We start from the raw sequence: 19,835 nt of genomic DNA, 5'->3' as shown, positions 1-19,835 counted from the left end.
TTGTCAGAGCAGTATTCAAAGCTGTCATGTGACCACTTCACTGTCCAGTTTCTCAGAAAACAATCTGGTGTACGGGACAGAAATATTTTTGGCTGTTAGCTAGCTTCTCTCAGAGGTGGCCACTAAGAAGAACGGGTTTAAAAATTTTATTAAGATGATGTTTTAAAAAAATGTGAACGGTACAGAGTTTTAGTGTAGAAGTTTCTGATTATCAGGGAATAATGTACAGATTATCAAGGGGTGCGAAGTTCAGTTTAAGATCGGATGGCGTAAGGATACATAATCTGCAATATCCCCGATTGGGGCTAAAAGGTCAACAGGTTAACATACAGACATTGAGATATGAGGGTATGTTGTTCATATAATGGCTATGTTCAGGTGTGGAGAATAATGAATGGATACGATGATGAGGATGAATTGACCCTCTTTTGGTGAGATTTAACGTTCAGTGAGTTTATGATTCCACTTCATATGGTGCAATGAACAAAGTCTCTCAGTCCCTTTCTCATAATCGATGCATGATGTCAGTCCGGCTCATGCCTCCTGCTACTGTCAGTGGCCAGTGATGTGTTCGGTGTAGTTGTCCCTTGCTTATCGGATGGTGTCTGAGACCATGGCGCCGCATGAGCCGTGTGTAGCACACGCTTGTTGCAGGGGTCCCAGGCACCCAGGGCTAAGACAATCAGGGTGTCCATCTGCACCTCGTAGCCTTTCGCTCTCAGGGTGTTGGCCAGGGAAGCGTACTTTTCCAGCTTACGAGCTTGGGCTTCGCGAAAGGCCGGGGTCCTGTTCTCAAAGAAGACCATGACATCGACGCGAATGATCTTTTTCTGGGCCTTGTAGGTGACAATTATGTCAGGTTGCAGCTGGCTGTCGGTACCAGGGATGGTGCAGTCCATGGAACCTTCCCCCAGGTGTGGTGGAATGGCTTTCACCAGGTGGTTCTGGATGGCGTTGTGGTGCAGCTGCCAGGCTCTGGAGTGGGGCTTGCAGATGCACAGGATGTGAGGCAGGATCTCGTTGGAGTAGCCGCACTTCCTGCAATGCTTGTCTCGGTTCCCATGGTGGACGGCTCCATTAAGTGGGATGCAGTTGAGCCAGGCACGGTGGATGAACCGCCAGTTGGCAAAACGGGTGAAGTCGCCCACGGTGAGGAAGTTGTTGCTGGTATCCCCTTGCTGGTCAACTTATTATTACCCGTTTTAAACCCCAGTGGCTAGCCAAATTTGAGGGCTAGCAGGCTGTTTCCATTAGGATAAATTGATGATGGAATAGATATTTCTTTGATGCAATCTTCTTCATTCACAAAGAAAGCACAAAATCCTATTTCCTTGAATACAGCAGGAACCAGTGTCTTTGCTCACAGCTCCAAGCCCTTTTAAGCCAGCACTTTACCCCAAAGTATACACTCTCAACTTATTCCTCAGAGTTATTCTACCAGGGCTTGTCTGCATGTGTCTGGGATTTTTCGCTCCTTTTCTCAGTGCTGCTGTGTGTTTCTGCTCTCTTTTTGTCTCTCTCACACACATACCTCCACCAGTCAATGCCTCAGTTCCTGTGTTTGGTATATCAGCCTCCAGGGAAACCTCTTGGGCCATGTGGATCAACTTCTACTTAAACCTTGCCATGTTCCTGTGTTTTGGGTGGTGGCTTCTATTGTTTCATCCACCTGGTTACATAAAGAACCTTGATTGTTTCATACATTCATGTTGAATGAAGGGCAGTGGTTATGCTCACCAGCTTCAGTGAGATTGGGCCAACACCTCAGAATAACAATTGAGTACCAGAAAGATCAGCAGGGTATTATCCACTGGCAATGCTCCCTTCTGCCTGTGCTTAGTTTTGCTGTAGTGAATATAAAATTGTTTTTCCTTATTCATCACTCTGTTCTGCCTGTTCTTGTCACTTAGGATCATATGTAATTAGCCTTGCCACTCCCACTTCTGAGAGCAGAATATTTTAATACCCATTGGTTTAGGTTTGCCGTCTGTGCTCTCAGTTTAATTTTGTTGCTTTATGCAGTTTACGCTAAGATGGAACAGCTTGTACCTTGATTTTTGGGGAAAAAACACACTAATTATTTCAATTGAATGTTTATTAAACCAATGCACTTATATTCAAGTGTCCCTTTATTTCAAATTACTGAGCGGGGGGGAGACACACAGAGACAACGGAGAACTGTTCTGAAGACCAAAAGATAAAGCATTATGTTGCACAGGGATTACAAATGCCTTTCTTGCAAACTATCCTCCATTTGCTGTTGCTGCAAAAAACATCACTGTTGGTGATGGGTATTGCTGCCAGTTTGGGCTTTATCAAATTGCTAGAGTGAAAATGAATGAATTTTTCATGAAAATCCTGGAGCTCTGTGGACACGTCAACCTATGTAGTTGGGCAAACTAATTCAAAATTTTAAATGAAAGCAGAGTTCAGAGATAACATGCACTGTTCCTCCCCACTACAATACCGGGGAAGGGATACTAAAGAAACAGAAGGAAGGACTGAAGCAGCAGTAGCATTTAATGCCCCTTGGCATTCACAACTTTTGGGACACAACTACCGCCCCCAGTGTGTTGCTCTAAAAGGGATTTTTCTTAAGGGGAAATATGAGTTAATAATTTAACTAATAAGACTTGGCCTCAGCACCGGGGGGAAGCCAGAATATGTGTGCTCTTTCCAATTATATCTTAACTGAATGACACATATTATGGCCCCAGGAAATGAAATAATGTTTTACTACTAGATAAAGAAAACTAAGTAGGGAAATGATCAGCTGATTTGAACATTCCTTACACATAAATAGGTACAATATTCTTTTTTATATTGTTGCATTAAAAATGAACCCTAAGGTAGAAAGTCTTTGCAGTGAACACAATCAATCTGCATTAAATATGAGCCCTGCTGTATCTGTATCTGAATCAGCAAGTCTTATGCAATATGTCATTCTGTTTACCTTGCCTCATAACTAGGATCGCATTCGTTTATTGTGGTGACTAACCAGCTTCATTACAATTTGAGCAAAAGGCTGAAAAAAGTATGAAAGTTAATGTTGATTAGTCAAAACACAGAAAAGAAAATTTACCTCCCAGTGTTGAACATTAGCATCAGAGAAAATTGCTTAATAATTCTAGTGCAAAATTCTTAATTTACATAATCATTACATGGCAGCATTCCATTCACTATTCATAATCTGCAACACTATAATGCATTTCTCTTCATGTATGCCTCAGAAATGAGATAAAATTGATATGATCTCACTATACCTGCATATTTTTACATTGTTATTGCTCTTACTCCTGCAGTTCTATATTTTTTTGTTAGGTTATTTTGGGATGAATTCTAACAATCAAATTCTGGTCTCATTGAATTCGATGATAAAACTTCCATTGACTTCAACCAGACCAGCTTTTGACCCCTACAAAGCATCTGAGACAAAATTTCTTTTTATATCAACTATCAAAAGCTCGACCTAGTATAACTATATACCTAAAATGAATTTACAATTCACACACATTCTCAAAACATAGGACCCTTAGTTTTTGTCCTAGAATTATACTGTGTTAACATAAAGTTTTGTACATATCAGTAATTTAATTGCGACATCCCTGCAATAGTTGTACCTTTATCAAAAAATAAAAAAATGTTATAAATATACGAAATTCAGAGCGAAGGTTAAACTTAAAAGAAATTCAAACATATTCAAGTGTGGAAGAGAATAGTCCAGGTAGTCAAGGTACTCAGACAACTATAGCTCTGCATTGTAATGATGCCATGTAATAACCATACATTTATAATAATGGTTAATAGTGTTTGTAGTCCCAGATTAGCTAATTTTAAAGACACAATCATATATTAGATTATTTCATTTCGCTTGTGGTATAATTATAGGGCAGTTAACTTTGGTTGGTTGATTGCCTTAATAGCACATAGACTTTAAGGTCAGAAGAGGCCATTGTGATCATCCACATTTCAATGTCTTAACAGGTTTAAATCTCTTATGAATTTCTTCTCATAGTTAGTGAATGTCACGCTGATAAATCAATACAACACTCTCTGTGTATTATAATTCCTCCCCTTTCTCCTTCTTGTCCATCTTTAAATGGACTGAAGGGCCTCTAGAGTATGTTCTAAAATGTTCTTTTGTGTAGCAATCATGTTGATGAAAATTGGTTTTATTTAGCTTATTTGGTAGAGGCAATTTAAAAGGTTTTTCCCCATGTAAATTACATGAAAAATCTTATATAAAAAACATGAGTCACTTACAAATAGACCCTTTGGGATATTTAAAGAACTATCAAATTCATTTCCAGTATAACTCTACTGAAGTGGAATTACACTTAGGCTGAATTTGGACCAAGTATCTAGAACAGCTTCTTAAACTGAAATTCATCTGACAAAATGTTGTTTGTAATACAGTTGGTGAGTCACTTTGGGACTTCAGTGAGAATTAAAGGGTCTGTTTCAAGGGATTTCAATATTACATTTATTCCAGAAGCTACTTAAGTGATCGGTGTGGATACCTTTACTAATGTGGCTCATACCTTTTTAGTTTCTGCTTTTTTAGATTCTTCTTCCCAGTCCACCTTTCTCACTCTATCTTCCACTAATGACACCTTAATCTGTTGCTTTTGTCTTTCATTGGACCTTGCCTCCAATTCACAATCTAGCCTTGTATCAATACCCATTTCCTATCCATTCCAAAGTGTAATTATATTGAATGTTTCCTGTACTGATGAACTGCCTCTGTAAGTTAAGCCTACAAGTACTTTGTCTTTGTATTTCTAAGTAGACCATGTCCTCTTTGTCTTGTCTTTGATAAAGTAAGAAAAAAAAAGTTCTTTGATATATCTATATTTGGAAGGGGTTTGGGTTTCGTTTTAGGTTTTGACAATTCATACTCAACCTTACGTGTGAGGTCGGTACCCCCTACTCTGGCACGTTTACACCAGATAAAAGGGCTAGAACAGTGCAAATGGGCTTTCAAAGTGCTGGCTCTGGCCATGTGAAGATCCCCGAGGCTCAGGCACTGCAGAAGGTAGCAATATGGCTGCTTTCTGAGGACCCCCTTGCAAGTACAGACATAAAGGGTGTGTTGGGCATGGGTTTGCAGCATGCAGTACTACAGAAATTTGGGGCATCTCCATGGTCTTCAGGGCAGCCAAGGGAGGTTGTCATATCTTAGGCCTAAATCAGGGGTGGGCAAACTACAGCCCAGGGGCTGCATCCGGCCCGTCAGACCTTTTATTCTGGCCCTCAAGCTCCGGCATTCCAGCCATGGAGCAGGGTTGGGGGCTTGCCCCGCTCTGCATATGCTGTGGCTCCACATGGCTCCTGGAAGCAGTGCCATGTTCCCCGCTCTGGCTCCTACACATAGGAGCAGCCAGGCAGCTGCACATGCTGCTCCCGCCCCAAGCATCAGCTCCCAGCTCCCATTGGCTGAGAACTGCAGCCAATGGGAGCTGCAAGGGTAGCGCCTGCGGACAGGGCAGTGCACAGAGCCACCTGGCCGCACCTCCACATAGAAGCCAGAGTGGGGACATGCCGCTGCTTCCAGGAGCTGCTTGAGGTAAGCACTACCCAGAGCCTGCACCCCTAACCTCCTCCCATGCCTCTACCCTCTGCCCCAGCCCTGATCTCCCCTCCCACCCTCTGAACCCCTGCCTCAGCCTGAAGCCCCCTCCCATACTCAGAACCTCTCTGCTCCATGCCCAGCCCCCTCTTGCACCCCAAACCTCTCATCCCTGGCCCCACTCCAGAGCCTGCACCTCCAGCCAGAGCCTTCACCCCCTCCCGCATCCCAACCCCTTGCCCCAGCTCGGAGCCCCCTCCCACACCCTGAACTCATTTCTGGCCCCACCCCATAGCCCGCACCTCCAGCCAGAGCCCTCACCCACTCCTGCACCCCAACCCCCAATTTTGTGAGCATTCATGGCCTGCCATACAATTTCCATTCCAGATGTGGCCCTCAGGCCAAAAATTTTTCCTACCCCTGGTCTAAATTATGCCATGGGTCCCTACAGCCCCAGAATAGCCCAGGAATGGGATTGGGAAATCACAAAGGAGGCTTAAAGATATATGTGTATGCTTTTGGATTTGAACATTAATGAAAGAGAAGCCACCATGAACACCTTTTCATAACTCTTTATTAAAAGTAGAAAAGGTGATGTACAGTCACAGCACACTCACCCTTTTCACCTTGCACTTTTAAAAACAAATTAGCTGTACAATTTTTCATGTTTCAAAAGTAGAACAAAGAGTTCAGCGCCCAAGTGGAAGATCAAATGCACCATTTCTTCTGAATTTTTGAAACCAGAGAAGTGCTGGTAAGAATGGAGGGCCAAGTTTCAAAAGGATCTGCTTCTGCCGGACAACTGCATTGCAAAGCTTGGGTGCCTGGACTGCTGCTACTGCATTTGCAACATTTGGATTTCTGAAGAGTAATGGTTTCTCTGTCTTGTTACAATAAGATCCCATCGTATAGTGCTTCTTGATGGTGCGGATGGAATAATATTGATGGTTATGTTTGTATAAGGTTCCAGGCCTGAAATTATGTTCCGGTTTCTTTATTGTTTTGTTTGCAATTCTAATGGCTACTTGTCACTAATGATAACTTTACATTGGAAAAGGGAAGGGCAAAGTACTTGAAGCAGTATATTTTATTACATCTTCTTTAGTCAAATGGCTTAAACCAAATGAGGGAAGAGAGATTTTGATTAGGACAAGAAGTGATTTAATTGTCAAAAAACTTATTTTAAAAAATTAGAAACTCGTGTAGAGTCAAAAGTCAATGCAGTCTGTAGGAACATATCAAATACACAATACAATGGCCATTCACGTACTTGTATAGTCAAAGTTTTCAGTGCTGAATAACTCTACCACTAAGATCAGTGGCCCAAGTGAAGCTATAAAGTATTATTGTTATAAAAATTTCCACGTCATCTATGCACACAGAGGTTTTTCAACCAACAAGCAGAAAAGAGATGTTTCATTTTTCTACAAAAAAATCTAAGCTTAAAGCTCTTGCAGAAATCAAATTAATAAATTTCCTTACTAGAATTTTAATAATGCAATAACAGCATGTTGTTCATATCCATTCTATTACTGTGAAGGAGAACTTGAAAAGGAGCTGCACCACTACCCTGCTAATCATGAATGTATGCAAGAGTGACAGATAAACTTCTCCCCCCATCCCCCTATTAATACTTGCATATGCCTCTAGGCCTAACATATTTTTACCAGCCTAATAAGAACAAAATGAGGAGAATAGCGACAGGGAAGCTGGTCCCTCAGCTAACATTTCTAGCCAGCAACTACTGCAGTGTTGCTTAGAAGGAACAAGTAAAAGCAGAAGAAAGATAGGAGATGATAATTCTGTATTGGCTAAATTGGCAAGTTGTCCCCATAGGAAATTAAAAGTGAGCCATTTTGATATGTTTTGGTGCATCTCTAACAGCACATTAAATTAAAACCCAAATTAACTTTCAGCCTCTGTGTTCCTCGCCCAGCTGTCTGAATATGAATTGCCCTATTCAGGCTGTCTATGACTGATTCAGGTACTTGGTCCAGAGATCATGATTTAGTGGATAAAGCGAAGGACTGAGAAACAAAAATTCTGGAATCTGTCCCTGATGATACGGTCTTGCTGTGTGATTTGGGCAAGCCACTTACCATCTCCATATTGTTTACCTACCTATAAAGTAAGGAACACTTACATGAGCCACTGTGGGATTGTAAGACTTGCTTTCAAAGCAATTTGCAATCCTCCCATTTCAGGCATTATAGAAGTGTTACCATTGTTATATCACACACAAAACAAGCTATGTTAAAAGAACATTAATGTTGCAAAGTCAAACATTCAAATTAGGAAATGCCAGAAGTAAGGTTGCCTGTGCAGCCTTAATCCAGCCCCCCTTCTGAGTGTGCATTGTGATAGAAAAAAAATTGAAGGCATGAAAATACTTTGGATGGGAAAATTGGCAGAACCCCACAAACAGCTGAGCAAGGTGATTTAAAGGTTCAGGAGTTAACTTTTTGTTGGTGAGTATTACTTCACAAATCTGAAGATAATATCTTGCTGGGAAGGCAGGTAGAAATATTAGAGAGTGAATATTAGAGAGTTCTTCTGCAAATTACATATGATAGGTATTGATATATTGATGGAAGCCATTAGTTATCTTGGGAATGTATTACATGGATTTTACATCCAAGTTATCATTCTAATCTAATCTGTGTATGCATTTCTAATGGCCCTCTTGCTGTGGTAGCTAGTGGATAATTAACAGAAAAGTCTTATCCCTTTGAAGAGTCAAGATAAAGATATAGTTCATGGGGGAATGTTATTGTCTCTGGGGGAAGGACGATCATTTGGTGGGTTTTTGTTTTTGTTGTTGTTGTCGTTTTTGTCCTCCTTTCTCCCCCCCCCCCCCACACACACTTAGACCTATTATGTAGATAAAACACTGGGAATGAAGCAGAATTTAATGGATCAAGGAGTGGAGTCCAGTCTTACTCCCAGCCAATCTCAACCTCAACCCCAAATAATTCCCTAGTGGCCATATCCACTGGCTTTATGAATACTGTGGACCACTGTAGTGATGTGAAGGGACTACAGTACAACAGAGCAATAGGCCCATTCTCTTTTCCTGTCTTCTGTTGTAACCTTTATTTGTCCTAACTGTGCAACATCGTTGTTTCTTGTATCCTAACAGGATTTTTGGAGATTCTTTGTTAATATTTTCAGTTACTGTATTAATAAACAATGAATTTTAAAAGTGTAAAGGTTTTTTAATTTTGTTTAACAGACTCCCCCCCACCCCCAATGTCACATTGCGTCCCATTACACCAGAAAAGCTTTGTGTAGGCCTGGAGCCCTCAAACTACACCTTCCAGTTAGCAGTATCTCTTACAGGAATTTGTTCTTATTCAAAGGCATTCACTCTGCAGGTCAGGTGGAATTTTAAGGCTTCAGGACTTCACTAATGTAAGTGCTGCAGGTAATGTATTTTCCTTTAGACTAGGAATTCAGAAATATGTAGTCTTATGAATATTACATGAAAACATCTCTAGTAATAGCCTTTAAATGATTTAATTTTGATGAACTGCATAATTTACAGGAGAAAACGCATAGAAAATAATTTGGCTGCAGTATAATAGACCCATTTTAACAACATATTAGACCTTATTCACCACTGTGTTACTTCTGTTTTGCACAAGTTTAACTATTGATTTCAGTGAAGTTACACCTACATAAATCTGGAGTAATGCAGAAGTGAATCAGGTCCACTAAGTGAAGGTAAGTACCACCAAGCAAACAGTATATTTTCCCCACCGTATCCATTAGCTGATGGTTTTAGATACTGAATTCTAGCAAATCCCATGCTGCCAAACAAGCATTGTCAGCTGGAGGGTTCAATTTGTGGGCTCCCACTGGCACGGTTCGCTGCTGCAGGCCAATGGGAGCTGCTGGAAGCAGTGTGGGCTGAGGGACGTACTGACCGCCACTTCTAGTAGCTCCCATTGGCCTGGAGCAACGAACTGTGGCCAGTGGGAGCTGCGATCGGCTGAAACTGCAGACCCGGCAGGTAAACAAACCGGCCTGGCCCTGCAGGGGCTTTCCCTACACATGCGGCGTCCCAAGTTTGGGAAACACTGACCTAGGCCATGGATGCCAGTAGGACATATACTGTAAAAGTTTCTCTCTCATGGCCAGGGAAACAAAACCAGATGAATGAAAGAGATAAAGGGCCATATTCTGTCATCACTTATACTTATGCAATCCTACTAGTCAGTAAATAAGGGCAGAATGTGGCCTATGATATAGGTGGTTGTAGCATTTTTGCAAAGTACTCTTCCTTCTTTATATAGTATGCAATCCCTGTTTTGTAAGAATACTATATGTATCCTTGAGTTTGTATTACCAGGTCAATTTTAATAATGTTTGGCTCTCTGAGAAAGATTAGAAGATTAATGTGGTTACTCCACTATAAGGAGACCAGTTTTAAGACAAAATGTTGCTAGTTTGATTACTGGAAGTATTGAAACTCAGTTAAACTGATGTGTTGTATACAAGTCACAATAGTCAAATCAGCATTTTAGTTTCAGTTCCTAAATTCAAATCTACATGTAGAGAGAGTACTTTCTCTGTCTCAAACATATATGCTGAATTTAAATTAATCTTATCACATCACATTACATAGGAGGTGATGCATACAAGTGCACATGCATCTTGTCTGGTTGGAATTTTTTTGTTTTGTTCTGTGTTCATAAAAAATATATGTGGTGTGTGCAGCTAAAATAAGGGCACAGAGGTGGGTAAAATGCCAACTACAATACATGGATTTCCTATTCTACAGTCCCAGATGGCTTTCTCCAAGTCTTTCTTCAAAAATAAGAGATGCCGTGAAATGGTCACATAACAAGGACATTTTTCTCTCTGCAGGTGTATAGAGAAAAGAGCAACAATGGGTAGTTACGTCATCTGCAGAGAACATTCTCAAGGGCACTTGCGGTAGGATTTTAAAATAAATAAGATGGGGACCTTATGGTTCAGGATATAAACCAATCTCTAACCACACTGGTTAGGAAGAGACTTCCATTATGGGCAGGTTATTACACAATTGTCCACTGCAGAGCTTTTTGTGAATCATCAGATAGTGGACATTGTAGGAGACAAGACACTGTACTATAGGATCACTAATTGCATCTGATATATTTCCTATATATCTCTATTCTATTTGCAGTGAGTTATCAGCCAGCACATGAGACAGGATCCGGTGAGGATAGTGAGCGTGAAACACACAGAGGAAGTTGAAGTGTATAGAGCCATACATAGGTATTGAAGGCAGCCATCCCAATGCCTTTCTCCCCATGTGACAGGACAATTTACTTCAATATCCTTCAAACACCTTACTGAATAAGTTTAAAGCTGCATCCGAAGAAGTGAGGTTTTTACTCACGAAAGCTTATGCCCAAATAAATCTGTTAGTCTTTAAGGTGCCACCAGACTCCTTGTTGTTTTTGTAGATACAGACTAACACGGCTACCCCCTGATACTTGAATAAGTTTAAGTATCTTTGGAGTCCATTGTATTGAATGCAAAGTTTATATATTATTGTCGGATTGCAGGTAACTTCTCTAGGAGAGAGATGTGGCCAGCATTATCCTTGGGAAGTGTTATGAGCTTCAAAAAACTATTTTAATCAATGTGCCAGACAAGAAGGAACTTTTGGGACAAAGTTAAGGAAAAACCTGGGGGGAGGTGAATGCAAATTCCCACCTCTTGAAGCTATGCTCTGAACAGAAAACCATTGTCTGCTGATTACCTGTTCTTCAACATGAAAACCAGAAGCCAAAGCTGTATAAAGAAGAGACTGACTTATTCATGTGTGTTCGTGTTCTAAGCAAAAGCTGTTACGAACTGGTAACCACAGAAGAACGCTGTGAGAGGGCTGAAGGACTCTTCACCTACCAAGGCTCTTGTTGGAGTTGCGGGTGATCTCTGGTAAGCTTATTACCATGCATTCAGATTTTCTATTGTTTTTAATGTTTTCACTGTAAAGCTTTCATCTCAAGAATAAATGTGCTTGCTTAGAAAGAGCCGTGTGGTAACTTTTAACTGTGGGCAATTACAGCTGTTCATAGCCTCTGAGGAGAAAGCAAACTGACACAGGCCTGGTTAGGCAGTCTAGCTTTCAGGGGAACTCAGTGTCAGCACAGAACTGTGCAGCCTGGAAAAAACCCAGTCAGGATGGGGAGAGATGCAGATCTATGCCCAACAGAGATGACAGATAAGGAGATGGGAGCCTAGAGTGGGTGCCCTTGGTTGACCACAGAGGGCGCATACAGGTGCAGCTGCTCTGATGTGTGATATATATGGTGGGAGCATGTGTGGATCTTTGACAGTGTGAATTGCCATTAATACCAAGGCCAGAAGCAAGTACTTTAGAAGGGAAAAGCACAGAGAAAAGACTGTCTGCTTGGGAATTGTATAGTGAAAAGAGAGACGGGGGAAATGAATTACAAACAGCTGAAGAAGGGGTCTAAAGGTGCAGTTGCCCTGAACTGTGACACTCCCCAATGAGGCTGTGTTGCTGAGTCCACACTCCCAGAACAACCCCTGTGGCCCAGCAGCAGCTGAGGGCTACAGTCTGAAAAATGTTAATGCAACAAGGGGTCAGGACAGACAGGTAAAGGATGACAATGGAAAAACACTTAGCAACCACAAGGCAGATGGCCCCAGAATTACTGCCCAGGATATAGCACTCCTCCTACAAGGTAATCCCAGTTCACCATCACACAGTTAAGACTCTGTCACACAGGGGAGAGTCTGGCTATTGGATTCACGGGGACCCCCTTCCTACTGTCACTTGGGTGACATTAATCAAGGAAGAAGGTAAAGAGCTCTAGGGGTCCCTTTTTCACAGCAGCTTCTTGTACCACAGCTGGCAAGGGTTCAAAGTTCCTCCTTACCACGCGACTTCTGGTGTTGCTGATCGGGTTGGGAGATACCACATTTCTCTTAGTCAGCTCTGCTGCTGGTGGTCTGGGGATAGAGGGAAGGGGATCAAGAGTTCTCGTTTCCATTTATCATGCTGCTGGTGTAGAAGAGAGGCGTCCAGAACTATTCTTCCTTCTGTCCCTTGTCTTTTTCTCAATTCCTGTCTCCTCTTCTCTAGTCTCCACCCTTTCTCTCTCTTTTTCCTACCCAAACAGAGGGAGATTATGTAGCAAGGGGAGAAAGGCAGAAACTGAAAAGGAGGATGAGAATGAGGGTTAAGAGGAGGAGTTACAAATATGGGGTATGTAATGAGTGAGAGGAGAGACGGAATGAATGAATACAGTTACATGGAATGGAGGATGAGGGGGGTCCAGGGGAGAGGGAATTGGAGTGGGCGAAACTGTGTTTCCTGGGTTTAAACTCAAACTCTTGGCAATCTTTCATTCCAGCCCACAGGAAAGAAGAAAATAGAGGGCATGTTGCCCTGACTCCATTTTCCTCTGTGCTTCACACTCTGACCCCCTCATGATTCCATTCCAGGATGACTTATATACATGCAAAATCTGACATTTTATCATTCATTTTCTATATCAAGGGCTCATAAGGAGACAACTCAGCCATCTCCAGATACCAATCCTTAATTACAGGAAAAGTACCACTCTAAACCTCCAAGATTGAGAGAGAGCAATGAAATCCATCATTTAGCTGTATCTAGTAGTGCTGAAAAAAGTTGTAAGAATATCTGCTGTAAAGTGGAGATTTATAATCCAATTATTTTTCTATTATGTTAATCATTTCCTTTGGGGCATGATCCAATAATATTAGTCAGGATGCTGCCTGCTCTCCCACATCTCCAGCAAAAGCATTCTTATTTAGTCCACATTCATAGCCATGGGGAGGAATCCAAGATGTTCTTTGCAAGATTTGGCATTTACATTGCTGTATGTTTAATACGATTGTTTGTTGTTAGTGATTGGAAAGAGCTAGTCTTTCCAGAAAAATTAGACTAATTCTTCATGAGTCAGATGCTAAGGTCAATGAATACCCCTTCAAAGTAGGGCTTTCACGCCAGAACATCTTGGGAGGAAACAGAAGTGAATTTTCTCTCTGCATTTTCCTTTAGTTACAGATATTTGAGTTCTGAATCAAATGGCCAGACCATTGGCTCCATTAGGTCCCTTTTGTGCCACTCTGGTGGTGTGAAGTAGATTTAAAGCTGCCCTAAAGGTGTAGCCAAGGTTTGAAAAGGGAGGAAGTACGGATAGGAGTGGAGTGGTCCCCATGTCTTATCTCACTTTGCTGGTGCATCCTGGGTTTGGTCAGTGTCCTTAGGCCAGGCAGCTCTTCCTGCCTCATTGACGTTGTCTTTTTGCATGTGTCATCGGTCCATTCCCCTTAGCTCAGATAAACACCCACCTTGAAAACAGCATCTGTCCTCTTTTTTTCCCTGGTGCTTCTGCTGGGGGAAATTCTGGGCTCCAGTTCCCCCGTCAGCTTCTGTGTGGAGAGTCAAAGAAAGTCAATGGCCCTACCTCTAGCAAACTCATTGTTCCAATAGGGGACAGTCATTCAATGTTGATGGTTTTTTATGGCTTTATCTCCTCTGACCTATTTTTTCCACTAGGTGTCAAGCCCAACTATAAAATGGTTGCTCTAATCCACACAGGAAGTTGCAATACAACATGAGGGTCACAGGAAGTTACAATACAATGCAGAGCCCTGAAACAAACCTGGCTTCATGATTAACACAGTCATACCCCCAATCTGTCACACATAGTACTTATTTTAAGATGCAACAAAGGGAAGCACACAAAAAATAAAAAAAAAAGATTCTTTCTGCTGATCCAGATTCTAATATCCTTATGCACCTTGAGTAGGAGCTTACTGCTCAAGTAGTTACATGAAATGAGATTACTTGAAGACTAAGGTGCAACTAAGTGGGAATCTGGTCTTTTATCTGCATTGTTCCTATAGAAAGTAAGTTACACACTAGTGGAATCCACAGACATATTAATTGTGAAGGTACTCTCAAAACATGTTGTTATGCTCTAGTCTATTAGTTTGCTTTCTTCCAGGGTGCTTACCACCACTATTCTTCCTCCCGACCCAACACTTGCCAAACACACAGACATTATGTCTACACTTGGAGCTAGGGGTCTTATTCCCAAGTGGAGGAGACATTCTCCCACTAGCTTGGTTAAAACAAAATGTAGCCACAGTGGCCACCAGCGGGAGGGGCTAGCTGCCCCAAGTATGTGCCTATGGTTTCACACAGAGTAGTACCTGGGGCAGCTAGCTCCTCTCACTGCTGCAGCTACACTCCTTTTTTAGCAAGTAAGCGCTATCAAAGCTAGAATGGGTATGGCTTCTCAAGCTGGGAATAACTTCCCCAGCTCCAGATGTAGACACACCCAGATATGTATGCAGCACTTTCTCTTTCAGCAGGCAAGACACTGTATACCAACTGTACAGTTATAGCCAGTGTAATACACAGTTTCTTCTCTTACTATTGCATTTTGCCCTTTTAAAATCCTCTTCTTGGTAATGACCCAATCTGTCTGTCTGGCCTAATCATCACTGAATCAGCCCTGCTGAAAGCAGAAACTCCTGTCAATTAGTCACAGGGAGACCTTTATCCAGAAGAGCAGTTTAGTAATATGTCAGGCCCAGAGTGACATTTAATCCTTCTAAAGACATTGTAACCCATTTTGAAGACTTAACCCCTCCCCCCCATCAAAAGTAACCTGAGTGTCCCTTTGCTGATACAGAAAAGAAGAGGAATGAGTCAGACAACAAGGGGAAAGGAAGGAAGAGGCTATGCTCGCCTCTGCTCTGTTGTCCTTGTCCTTTTGCATTTATTCCTTCTTTCTTTAAGCAATTACACAACAAATGGCTAAGTGAAATGCTATAACCCTAATGTAAAGGTGCCACAGCTACTGCTCTGCGTTGCTGGAGGCGACAACAAATCACTGTTTCATATTGTCCCGTATGGGTTACTGCAGATACACATTTCAGAAGCAGTGTGGCAAAGTGGAGTTGCTGGCTCACACTAATTAACAAAATAAACAAATATACTGATCATTTTTATAGACTAAAGAGGGTAAATTGACATTTGAGTGTTAGAATTTAAGCATGGAAGGTCAAAAATGGATGTTGTAAACCCTTTATGATTTCTCAGGCCTTTTCCCAAACAGCTTGCCCACAGAAACTGGGACAATACTACTGGATCCTGATACAAAACAATGTCCATTAGATTCACAACAACCCATCCATCAATAATCACCAATTTTTTCATGGACACAATGGAAATTTGCCAGGGAAACCATCAGGAAATACAAGATGGGGGCAGATGCATCTTGTCCTGAGAGCAGATCTTTCGATGTGAGTAAAAATGAAATTACTTCTCAAATATGATTTTATTTTCAAATGTCAGTGCAATTTTAAAGGCTTCACATAAACTGTGTTCATGGTTTAGAATTTTAAAGAGGTTTAAAATGCAGTTATAAAAATGTTTACAGTTCACTTTTGTATATGGAACAGTATTTGACAGTTCACTTTTGTATATGGAACAGTATTTGACACAATTTGGTATATTAGTTCATTACAGTATAAATATTTCTAGCATAGCAATTAGTAGAAAAGAGTTAAACCTATACACTTGATCCTTATTTCTCTTTTTCACAGAGGTAGTGTGAATATATATTTCCCTATAATATACTGTGTGTATATTTATGTATAAATGCTATTTTTGTTTATTATGTTTCCATTTTATTGAGTGCTTATTGTACTCTAACAGATGAGCCCTTCAATTCTGGTACTGTGATACTGCAAAGATATAATATCATACATTAATTCTGAACTGATCCGTCTAGCCAAAATAAAGAGTTGGTTAAATTACAAAGACAGAAAACTGACCATTTCAATATTTCATAAAACACAGTTATTTGAATTGTAATTGTTCAGGAAGTCCATGTGAATGTACATACACTACAGCTCATAAAGGGATTTCAGTTTGATGAGGTTTTCTGAAAAAATACAGTGCTCTAAAGAAAATCAAATTAATTTTGGTCTGTGCTGGTCAAATTTAAGTTTTGGAAGTACAGTAAGCAGAAAAACACCAGATAGTTCTACACTAAGTAATGGAGATCATTCCCTCAACCAATTACTACTTAAAAAGTGGAAAGCTCAGAAAAAAGGATATCCCAGCAATCAGAAAATGATGAGCTAGCATATTGATTCCTCAAATGTAAAGCTACATTGGCAATTCAAACATTATAGATTCCTGCTGTGATAATATCACTTAGGTCATATGAAAGTGTCATGAAGGAAAAAGCATTGCAGTAAAACTAGAATATGTTATGATGGTTTACTCATTATTGTATGTAACTGAAGAAAATTTTCAGACAAAAAAATGTTACCACTGCAATAACATTTCCTATGAAAAAATTACATTATTCTCAGCAGCAGAGGCTGGTGTGGAGAAACAAAAATATTAACTGCAAATAAGTTTATCCTCTAGAGAGATTTAAAAAAAACCCACTTTTTCACAGTCCTAGAACATTAGCATTAAAGTCTCATCTTCTTTACTACGTTTCCAAAAAGTGGTGGACATTCTTTTCAAAACCTTGCTATTCTCTAGATTGCCATCTACTGGACGGGATGGATGTTTATTTTAAATTTATAAGCTTCAATTTTCAAACAAAAGTTTTAAATTATTCAGCCATGTCATTGTTTCTTTCCACACATTTTTAACAGTGCTACAGACCTAAATGCAATTTCAATTCTATTTAACTTAACAAACAGAAGGTAAAGGGGTGCCAAGCCATCTCCATGAGGAACAAATATGTAATGATGGGCTTTTCAATCTAATAGAAAAAGGATAGTCTGATTCAGCGGTTGGAAGTTGAAGCTGGACAAATTCAGACTGGAAACAAGGCATAAATTCTTAATGGTAGGATTAATTAACCATTGGAACACTCTACCACGGGTCATGATGGATTCTCCATCAATGACAATTTTAAAATCAAGATTGAGTGTTTTTCTACAAAATATGCTTGAGGAATAATTTGGGGGATGTACTGTGGCCTGGGCTATACAGGAGGTCAGACTAGATAATCACAGTGGTCCCTTCGGGCCTTTGCATCTATAAATCTATAAGGGAGGCCAAGTTATGGTTGAACAACCAAACTTAGTTTTGGAATTTCCTAACTGTTAAGTGTTTGACTTTACAAGCTTAATAATGTTTTTAATGATATTTTATAATGTATGTTAATCATGTTCTCTTTTTGTGTGTGTAATTTTCTAAGTTTTTAAAAAAGCAAACCACCCACATGGTCTGTCCGCTGGCTTGGAATCTTTAAGTCCCTTTAACAGGCCTCTGCCACTTGAGCTAACAATAACTGACAGCAATAGCAGGATTTCATCATCTGTGAACCAACACTAGAAGGGGATGAGAGAGACACTTTGTCAGTGGGTTTCAAAGATATTTGCTGGCATCTGAGGAATGGTGAGACTCAGGAATCTTGAGTTCTATTCCAGGCTCTTGAGGAGGGTGAGCTCTAGTGAGCACAGACACTTCTGCCAGTGTACTCCAAGCTTTCTCCTTCTGCCCCATCCTCCCTAACCTGTCCCTGTCCCAGTTCTGTCTCTTCTGCACCTGACTCCTTGTCCGAGATCCATTTTCCTTACCTACCCAATCCCTGTCAACTTGCACAGCTACTCCCAATTCTGACAGTCCCATCCCATGTCCTTGCCCTTGCCCCCAGTCTCCTTGCTCAGCCAGTCACAGTTGCCCCCTCCTGGTTCTTTGTCCAATCTCTCTTCCTCTCCCTTCCTACCTCACTGGCTCCCAAAAGAATCTCTACCCCTGGGCTCCTCATTCTCTCACTTCATACCCCCAGCCTCTCCCTGTGTTCTTGCCCAGCCAGTCCCAGTTCTCCCCTCACAACCCAGTTCACTGTTCAATCTCAGTGCTCTCCCTACCACCACCCTACAGCTGGCTCCCAGTCCCTCCCTGCCATTTCCCTCACCAGCTCCCCGTCTGGTCTCCTCCCTTGTAGCTCCCAATCCCAGTCTCCTTGCCCAACCAGTTCCAACCTGTTTGCCACCCCCCCCCCCAGTTCCCAGTCTCTTTGCCCAGTCAGTCCCAGTCTCCCACCCCCCAAAACTCCCAATCCGAGTTTCTCCCCCCCACTAGACTCCTTGTCCTTTCCCTCCCCCATTTGGTCCCCTCTGCATTTGAATAAGATGGCTTCTTTCTCCATGCTGTCTGAGCGCTAGCAGGAGGATCATTGAGAACACAGATAGGGTGACCAGACAGCAAATGTGAAAAATCAGGACAGGGGGTGAGGGGTAATAGCCTATATAAGAAAAAGACCCAAAAATCGGGACTGTCCCTATAAAATTAGGACATCTGATCACCCTAACCACAGAAGATGCATGCTCCGTGCCCTCAGGGCCAGTGCCCAGACCCACCCTCTGGCTTAGAGCAGCTGGGAGCAGTGGGAGCAGTCATTACAGGGAAAATCTTTTTGAGCCCCCATAGCCCAGGACTGAACATGGTCAGTCACTCGGTGTGGATGGCACATGCACAGTGCAGTCACATATAGGAGCTGTGAGAAGCTTGAACATGCTCAGTGAGGATGGAATATTTAGAGATTTCAGCAAGTGCTAGCAAGTCTCTACTAAGCATGTGCAAACTGCAATTATTCAGTGTCTTCTGACCTGACCAAATTTGGGTAGATTTTCATGGAGATGGCAAAAGACACCTGCCTGACACAAAGGCCACAACCTGACAGGTTTATAGTTCCTATTCTTAGCCCTGGGGGCAGGAGAGCTTTTCAAAGAAAAGGTTTCCAGAATTTGTTAACATGGCCAAAACAATGTATTTTTCCCCAGTCTTGTTTTCAGAAACTACTCAATTGTTTTGACTGAACTTTTTCAGAACAATTGAGCCTGAGGAAGACATCCAGCACATAAAATTTCACCTGAAACAGTTAAAGTTTCCAAAGTTAAAAGCAACTGGAAACAAGGATTTATAATGGGAAGTGTCGGGCAATCTTAATAATAAGGGGTGCTACCAGCCCCACCTATAACATCACATAGTCTTTGACAAAGGCCTGGAGGACAGATTTTTTTTCAGAGGCACAAATGGTAGTTAGGCACCTATTCCTATTGAAAGTCAACAGGAGTCAAGGACCTAACTGCCATTTTCACCTTTGAAAATCTCCACCTTGATCCAATGAAGACTTACTTAAAATTATCAATGTATTTATGTGTGTAGTCCCCTTAAAGTCAATGAAGCTATCAGGTGATTAAAGTTTTGCATACATTTAAGTGT

The 19,835-nt window shown here is 41.4% G+C and overlaps 1 long non-coding RNA gene across 3 annotated transcripts in view; it reads left to right on the top strand.

The window, feature by feature from the left end:
- Positions 1 to 19,835, top strand: part of LOC128845062 (uncharacterized) — a 56,325-nt gene that overhangs the window by 8,386 nt on the left and 28,104 nt on the right. For all 3 annotated transcript variants that reach the window (XR_008446609.1, XR_008446610.1, XR_008446608.1), the window contains 3 exons: positions 10,439 to 10,507; positions 11,125 to 11,500; positions 15,691 to 15,877. This is a non-coding gene — a long non-coding RNA (uncharacterized LOC128845062). The remainder of the gene's footprint in view (positions 1 to 10,438; positions 10,508 to 11,124; positions 11,501 to 15,690; positions 15,878 to 19,835) is intronic.

This window comes from Malaclemys terrapin, chromosome 11 (genome assembly GCF_027887155.1).
Source record: "Malaclemys terrapin pileata isolate rMalTer1 chromosome 11, rMalTer1.hap1, whole genome shotgun sequence".
In the NCBI taxonomy this organism is placed as follows: Eukaryota; Metazoa; Chordata; order Testudines; family Emydidae; genus Malaclemys; species Malaclemys terrapin.
The sequence above is the reverse complement of the archived record's forward strand: the minus strand, read 5'-3'. Positions and strand labels throughout refer to the sequence as shown.